The sequence below is a fragment of the Lepus europaeus genome, chromosome 12, assembly GCF_033115175.1.
Source record: "Lepus europaeus isolate LE1 chromosome 12, mLepTim1.pri, whole genome shotgun sequence".
NCBI lineage: Eukaryota > Metazoa > Chordata > Mammalia > Lagomorpha > Leporidae > Lepus > Lepus europaeus.
The window spans coordinates 62,214,411-62,222,908 of NC_084838.1; the positions used below are offsets into that span (position 1 = coordinate 62,214,411).

General features: G+C 39.6%; 1 long non-coding RNA gene across 1 annotated transcript; it reads left to right on the forward strand.

Moving 5' to 3' along the window:
* Window positions 1–485: 485 nt before the first annotated feature.
* On the forward strand, window positions 486–6,890 carry LOC133771288 (uncharacterized). The gene is made up of 3 exons (XR_009867556.1): window positions 486–641; window positions 3,732–3,788; window positions 6,694–6,890. It is a non-coding gene; the product is annotated as an uncharacterized LOC133771288 (long non-coding RNA).
* Window positions 6,891–8,498: the final 1,608 nt, after the last annotated feature.

Consider the following 8,498-nt stretch of genomic DNA (forward strand, 5'->3'; position numbering starts at 1 on the left):
TGTCTGGATGAAGCTATTTGTACTGTGGGCATGATATAGCACCTTAAGAGTTGGGCAATCTTTATGGTTCATGATTTTTGTGATGAGACAAAGCTTCACTTACCATCATGATTTAAACCTTTCTATATAAGTATGCACTGCAATACAGGAATGTTGCCGAAGGCACTGAAATAAATGTCTTCCACAAAAGTTGTTGACATTGTGAGAACTGGGGCCATCAATTATCATCTTGTAAATAAACGGGACCAAAAAAAATAATTCTTGTCTAATTTTTGTCTAATCGTATCTTTGATTTGCTTCACTGAACTCTAGGCAGAAGTTTTAATATTTTGGAATCCAGAAAAGTGCCTGCTGAATATTTTGACAAAATTTTTTCATTCATAATATGGCCTATGTACAGATTTGGTCTCATAATAACATTCATTCAATAATTATGTTTTTATGAATAATGAAATAAATCTTTTGTTTCTAGGTTCTACAATTGTTGTGATGGATGTTGGTTAAAAAAAAAGTTAAAAAAGGAATAAAAGAAACAAATCCTGAATTCTTTTGGCAGACAAACTGATACTTGGGAAAAAAGAATAGAAGATCACTATGTGAAATTTCTACTGCTGAGAGGATGTATTCTTAGCTGACAAAGGGTCAGTTTCTTTGCCTCCAGCAATCTACAGACATCTAGAAACAAGCAGTATGTTTGAGATTTGTACCTGCCAGGGGGATATTAAGTTCACAGTGTGGATTTACCCTCCTTCCTTAAAGACATTGTAGAGATTGAAGAGGCAGATGTCCTTAAATGCTTTTTTTGCAAGGTCACTGTGTGCATAGCTCTTCATAGTGGCTTCCCCTCAATAACTTTAAACTGAAGCAAATTAATTTAGTCCCATAGGCCTTAAAAATTTTAGGATTCCTTAACTCAGTCTCCCTTGATTAATCAAATGTCCAGGATCCACTTGTATTTGTTCTTTTGCCTTTTGTGGGTTTGGACTTTGGAGACTCATGAACATCAACTTTAAAGACAAGATTAACAGGATGTAAAAGACAACCTAAAAGATAACAAATGGGGATGGACATTTGGCCTGGTGATTGGGATGCAGTAGGGAAACTTGTATCTCACGTTGGTGTGCTTGGGTTCAAGTCTGGTTCCACTTCAGAATCTGGCCTCCTGTTACTGTGCTCCCTGGGGGCATCAGGTGATGTCTTCCTTGACTGAGTCTCTACTACCAATGGTAAACTTATATTGAGCTCCTGGCTCCCAGCTTTAGTCTGACCCAGTCCTAGCTGTTGTGGGCATTTGGAGGATTAGCTGGCAAAGGTAAGGTCTCTGTTTCTGTTTCTGTCTCTGTGCTTCTCAAGTAAGTTAAAAAAGTAATAAAATATAACATACACATTCCAATGCCTTACTTTGAACCTACTTTTCAGGTTCTAGAATGTCATCTCTACCCTATGCATTTTTGGTGTGTCAGGTATATTCAGGCAACCAAAAACTAAAACATAGGTATAATAACAAACCAAAAACCCTTCAAATGAAACACTTCAAATAATTCTGGTCAAAGAAAAAATATGTGGTAAATTATATACAGAAGCTAAATTATCATGATGTATTTTCAGAAACACTTCTTTTCTTTAAAAAGATCAGCTAGGGTAGAATTTTGTAAGAGCAGTTAAGTTTCTGCTTGGGATGCCTACATCACATTTTGGAGTGCCTGGGTTCAATTCCTGATTCCTCTGCTTATTACGCAGCTTCCTGCTAGTATGCACCTTGGGGGGTAGCAGGTGATGTTTCAGGTCCTTGTGTCCCTGCAACTCATGTGGGAGAATAAGATTGAGTTCCAGGATCCAGGCTTTGGCCTAGCACAGTCCTGACTGTTGTAGGCATCTGGGGAGAGAATCAGTGGATGGGAAATCATTCTGTGTCTTTAAAATAAAAATAAAAATGAATAAATACATTTTTTATAAAGAGACCAGCTTTAAGAAAGGGAACTTAATGGAGCTGAGCTGCAAAGCTATCTCCTATGTAGCACTCTTAAGCTTAAAGAATTTTAATATTTGGCAAAAAGTAATTTTGTGTAATATTGAATATGGAAGTTTTAGAAATATTACTAGAAATTTTGCTGTCTGACATTAGAGATGAAGTGGTAGATTGATATTAAATATCTACCCTTTCTTTACTCTTACTATTTGTAGTTTATCTCTGCAATTCTTCACATTCAAAGCTGAGGTGTATTTCCCCACACCTTGAATCTACCCTTTGCTAAGGAAAAAGATATGGTGGAAGTGATGGGGTGCCAATTTTAAACTGAGGCCCCAAAAGGCTTGCAAGTTACCACCCATTCTCTTCAACTATGCAATTTGCATGAGAAAAAGTCTGGGCTCAGCTGCTGGAGGATGCCACTGTGCACAGCAGAAGTTGATCATGTAGCTTGGGCCATCTTGGGTCAGCAACTCTCCAACTAACCTATTAAATTCTGAATATAGATGCACAGGCATAGCCTGCGGACATTTCCTGAGTCCAACCTAGGTTTTCAGAACTGCATAGCTGGCCCATAGACTCATGAGAAATAATAACTAGCTTTTTACATCACTATGCTTTAGGGTGGTATTACTATGTTTACGGTGATATGATTAATGATGTGGATATCTAATTAGCTTGCATGTCCTTTAAATGAACAAGAGGGCTCATAGTATTAATAATATATATTTCATAAGGCTTATGATCTACAAGGCACTTTGTAAGAGGGTCTTAATGAAATTTATGGGAAATTCTGAAGAAACTATACATGGATTTCAAAAGTGTTACATCAAAATAAATGTAATTTAATCCCATTTCCATGAATTTTTATGTACCCATTTATATATTACCTTTTAATCTATGCAGGATATTCTTTCCAATGTACTACTCTGAATCTCTCTAGTAACATAACTGAATCTTTTTTTTTTTTTGATAGGCAGAGTTAGACAATGAGAGAGAGACAGAGAGAAAGGTCTTCCTTTTTCCGTTGGTTCACCCCCCAATGGCCGCTGCGGCTGGCGTGCAGCAGCCGGCGTGCTGCTGCCAGCGTGCTGCTGCCAGCGCACCACGCTGATCCGAAGCCAGGAGCCGCTGGTCCGAAGCCAGGAGCCAGGTTCTTCCTCCTGGTCTCCCATGCGGGTGCAGGGCCCAAGCACTTGGGCCATCCTCCACTGCACTCCCGGGCCACAGCAGAGAGCTGGACAGGAAGGGGAGCGACCGGGACAGTATCCGGTGCCCCAACTAGGACTAGAACCTGGGGTGCCAGCGCCACAGGCAGAGGATTAGCCTATTGAGCCATGGCGCCAGCCCATAACTGAATCTTAAGATCAATCTAGATACTTCCCATGAGTACATTTATTTTTTAAACAAAATAATCCTATCCAGTCACATCTACTAAATTATTAGAGGAAATGAAAAGTTAGTGCTAAGATGAGAGATGTGAGAAAAATTCTCCTTAAGTGTTCAATATGTTTTTATATCCTCTATAATCCTTTTTCACATTTAACAGTATTTTCATGAATATACATCCTACACTTATACATATAAAAAGCCAGATAAAACAAAACCCCCAGAGAGAATATGAACTCCAGAAGCCTTTCTTGCACATTTTATCAATCTTCAGAAAATCTTGACAATTTTCTCTAACAACTTTTAGTTGCTTGAAAACCAATATAGTTCTCATAATGAACTAAGTAATTTACTGTATTGTTTTTTCTGACAGACATTTAGCATATGAATCATGAATACCTCGAAGATGCTCCTGAACAGAAATAAAACAGTAAGTTGTAATTTCCAAACTATTTAGATAAATACTAAAAGTGGCTTTGGAAAATGATGCAAATTAGCCAGCCAGTTTAGCAGTCATAGGGGCCTACAATGCTGACAAAGTTGTCCGTTGAGCTTGTCCCTAGAATGTTTCTTTGGTTTAGCATGACCTAGAAAAGACACAAAAGCTTTGAGATGTTTACAGAGGTTGGAGGAAAAGTGGAAAGGAGAGGGAAAAATGAGGAGTTGGGATGAGAAACCAGGTGCAAAATTTTTCTTACTAATGGCCTAGAAAACAAATGTTTGCCTTGACACAACAGCCACAGTAACGAATTGGAGAGCTCTGAAGAGCAACAATTTTGTCCTTGTTATGCTGCCAAATGTTAAGGCCACAGGATGCGCTGTTAAGTTGGAAGTCAAACCAAGGCGTTGGTAGGTACAGCTATCTAAAAAGTCAGGTCTTTGTGTTTTACTACTCCTCTCAGCAGAAAGAGATTGAGCTCTTGCCAATGTGGAACACATCCCAACTCAAGAGATGAATATCTCTGGTGCTAGAGTTGTCACTGAGGTCTGAACACAGCAGAGCACATGGCGCAATGATTATCAGCCAAAGCTCACTCCAGCCTAAGTGATTGCAGTTTACGTGGGTGAAAATGATTCCCTAGCTTATACCTGCATATGTATGAATGTACACATACATGTGCATATAAATTTGTAAATGCCTTGAGGCTGCAAGTTTAGATTTCTTTGTTGTTTTTGTTTTGTTTAAAGTTCTTGAATGGCTTCCCTTCTTTCTAGCCAGGAAAAAAGACATTAAAATGTTGAATCTGCTTTGTAACCACATCTGTGAAATTATTGAATCCGTCCCGTGTATGTGTTTTTTGGATTTCGATTTTGCTTTTGACTCCAGACAGCTCAAATGAATGGGGATTCTGTGTGAGGTTACAAAATCCCACTTAATGCCAATGCTTTTGGAGCTCATTTAAGCAGACTCGGTTATTGGAGTTATCTTGCAGCAAGAACTAGACTAACAGGTTAAGGTCCAGACAGGTTAAACATCTAACTCTTGAAATCTGAGTCCAAATTGGGAATTAGACCTCAGCATGATAGTTATTCCTTCCATTACTCAAGGTTTCAAGCAACTTCTGCAGAAATCCTTTCTGGAGCAAGAAGAGTAGAGATGTGTTTGTCAAGTGGATGATCAACTACTTCCATTTAAAATTTTCCAAGACCCATGGAGGGAGGGCATGTATCTTAAGCTAAACAGCAGAGATTGGGAAAGTACACTTTGAGAAATGGTCATGGATTTCGGCTCTGAGCTCTGCACTTTCTTGCAATGCTGTATGAAAAACATTTAAACATCTTGAGCTCTATCAGTTTCAGTTGCAAAATGCATAGAATAATACCTACCTTTGGCAGTTGCTATAAAGATTAAATGACATGTACATTTCCAGCACAATGACTGATACTTGGTAAATAGCTAATAGTTATATTTTTATTTTTAAACTTCCTAATTTTAGTTGACATGGATTTCTACCTGCACCTCCAAATACATCAATGAAATACTGCCACAATTTTTACCACCTTTAATATTAAAGTTGTATTTCTTTTAGAGTTTTAAGAATTGTTTTATCTATGAAAACAAAATATATATTACTTAGTACAAAGGGTTGGATACTCTAGTAAAACACTGGCTTTAAAAAAAGGCATTTTAATTTATTTGTTTCTCTCCTGTAACAACCCAGAGTAGCAGATTCCATGGTTTAATGGATTGGCATGGACCTCCCACGTTGTGGCTATGTTACTTTAATGTAACATCTTCAGCCAATGGTTGAGGATGATATGACATCACAAATCTTTTTCTAGCCATTAAAAATGGGAAACAGAAATGTATAAGCATGTCTCTCTGTTTTAAAGAGTACTTACAGAATATTTAGACAAATACACACACACACACCCACATACACATATGCATCTGTTTTCAATACCCTAGAGACAAGGGCCATCTCAAAATGGAAAGGGAGCTGGGAATTAGAGACTGGTTTTTATCTTGGAATTCAAGCCTTCAGCTAAAACATGTAGTACTATAGAGAAAAGGGAAAATAACACATGGTGTATACAAGCAGTGGCGGGGTAATTAGTAGACATTGTTAAGCTGTGTTTAGGGGAATGTGTGCCTACAAATGGGGTACATTTTAACCCTAGGAAGGCTTTTAAAGATGATATCTTAATGGTTGCAACTCATCCCTTTGTGAACTTAAATCTCCTTCACAATAATACACAAAACTAATGAATCTGAAATAAACCTTCACCAAACACACTTGTCTCAACTGTGGCTTGAGAAACAGGCAAAAGTGTTCATGACATTTACCAATTCAACATTCACTTTCTTTTTTCCTTTATTCTTTCATTCAACTAATGTTTATTGAGCTCCAAGATAGTGAGGATACCTAGTTAGCCACAGGTAAAAATCCCTGCTCTCATGAAACTTGTATTCCAGTGCAGGAAGATATGCAAGAAAATAATTTATAAAACCCATAATATAGATTATGAAGAACAAATAAAACAGAGGGGGAGATTGCAATTATGGCTGGAGCAGCCAGAGGTGACATCTGAGCACAAGCTTAAAGGAGGTGGATGAGGAAATTGTGTGCCTGTCTGCTTGGAAGAAAGATCCAGGCGGCAGTGATACAGAATCTAAATACTGTGAGGTATGTGTGCTTCGTTTGATAGACAGCAGGTAGGTCAGCGTGGCTGAGTGGAGCAGGTGATGTGGTGAACTGTGGGAAATGGACACGTGTAGTCACAAGAAATCTAGATATACATGGCACCTAGGCCATAGTAAAACTTTTGGCTTTTAGTTGAGTACAATTTTGATCTCCTATATGTTTTAAATTGTTTCTACTTGCTTTCTTGAGAACAGAGACTGTGGCAAGCAGTGGGTTAAGCTACCTCTTGTGAAGTCAGCATCATATATGAGCATGGTTCCAGTCCCTGATGCTCCACCTCTGATCCAACTCCTGTTAGAACACCTGGGAAGCCAACAGAAGATGGTCTGAACGCCTGGGTCCCTGACACCCATGTGGGATACCCACGTGGATAACTGACTCTAAGGATCACTGCTAACATCAGAAACAGTTGTGCTAAACTTTATGGAAGAACTGAAGATTCTAACTGAGGAGACCCATATGAATAAAGTTTTAACCTTAGAAAAAAAAATTCTGTTGCCTAAATTTATTTCTGAGGGGAAACATATGCCCCATAGTCTAGACATTGGTTGATGTCTTTCTTTTCTTTTTTATTTTATTTTGACGGGTAGAGTTTTAGACAGTGAGAGAGAGAGACAGAGAAAATCTTCCTTCTGTTCATTCACTCCCGAAATGGCTGCTATGGCCAGAGCTACACCGTTCCGAAGCCAGGAGACAGGAGCTTCTTCCTGGTCTCCCATGCGGGTGCAAGGGCCCAAGCACTTGGGCCATCCTTCACTGCCCTTCCTGGCCACAGCAGAGAGCTGGACTGGAAGAGGAGCAACCAGGACTGGAACCTGGCGCCCATATGGGATGCCAGCACTGCAGGCAGAGGATTAACCAAGTGAGCTACGGCACTGGCCCCCAGAGTATAATTTATCATCAATATCACAACCATTTCTTTCTTTTTTTTTTTTTTGACAGGCAGAGTGGACAGTGAGAGAGAGAGAGACAGAGAGAAAGGTCTTCCTTTTTCCGTTGGTTCACCCTCCAATGGCCGCCGCGGTAGGTGCGCTGCTGCCGGCGCACCGCGCTGATCCGATGGCAGGAGCCAGGTGCTTCTCCTGGTCTCCCATGGGGTGCAGGGCCCAAGCACTTGGGCCATCCTCCACTGCACTCCCGGGCCACAGCAGAGAGCTGGCCTGGAAGAGGGACAACCGGGACAGGATCGGTGCCCCGACCGGGACTAGAACCCGGTGTGCCGGCACCGCGAGGCGGAGGATTATCCTATTGAGCCGTGGCGCCGGCCTACCATTTCTGATACTTCTGAAGAGGTCAATTTACAGGAATCATTTCTATTATTGAAATCAGACTGTCCAGGCATGGAACATAGAAAAAGGGATTCTTTTTTCTTTTTTTAAATTTTTGAGAAAATATTTTAAGTATATCTTATAATCAAAGGCTTAATGACTCCACTAAAGAAAGAGTTCAACATATCAAAAGTAAAAAGATTATACATAATCTTAATGGAGAATTCCTATTTCTGTTGTCTAAATGTTAATACTTCCCCCTCACCCCACACACTCCTGTGTTGTAATCCTTACTTCCATAGTGATGGTGTCAGGGCCTCTGGGAGGAAATTAAGTCATATGGACAGAGGCCTTGCGGTCAGCAGGGGCTGGTGCAGCCACTTGGGGAGTGAACAAGGCGATAAAAGACCTCTCTTTCTGTCTCTGCTTCTCTTTGTCTCTGTGTCTCTCTCTTTCTCTCTGTCATTCTACCTTTCAAATAAATAGATACATAGAAAAATCTTTAAAAATAAAATTGATATAAAAATGAACCAGGTATATCAAAGTTTGAGTACCACTATCTTTGAACTTCATGGGAAATGTCTATTATTTTGGATAGGGAACTTCTAAAATATTTTAATCTAGTGCTGCTGAGTTCTTCTTCTTCATCCTGCACTAGCTAAATCTTTAATTTTCCTGAATGATCATTTCTCTTTTCATGTTCCCTTTGACCTTTAATGAAATAGT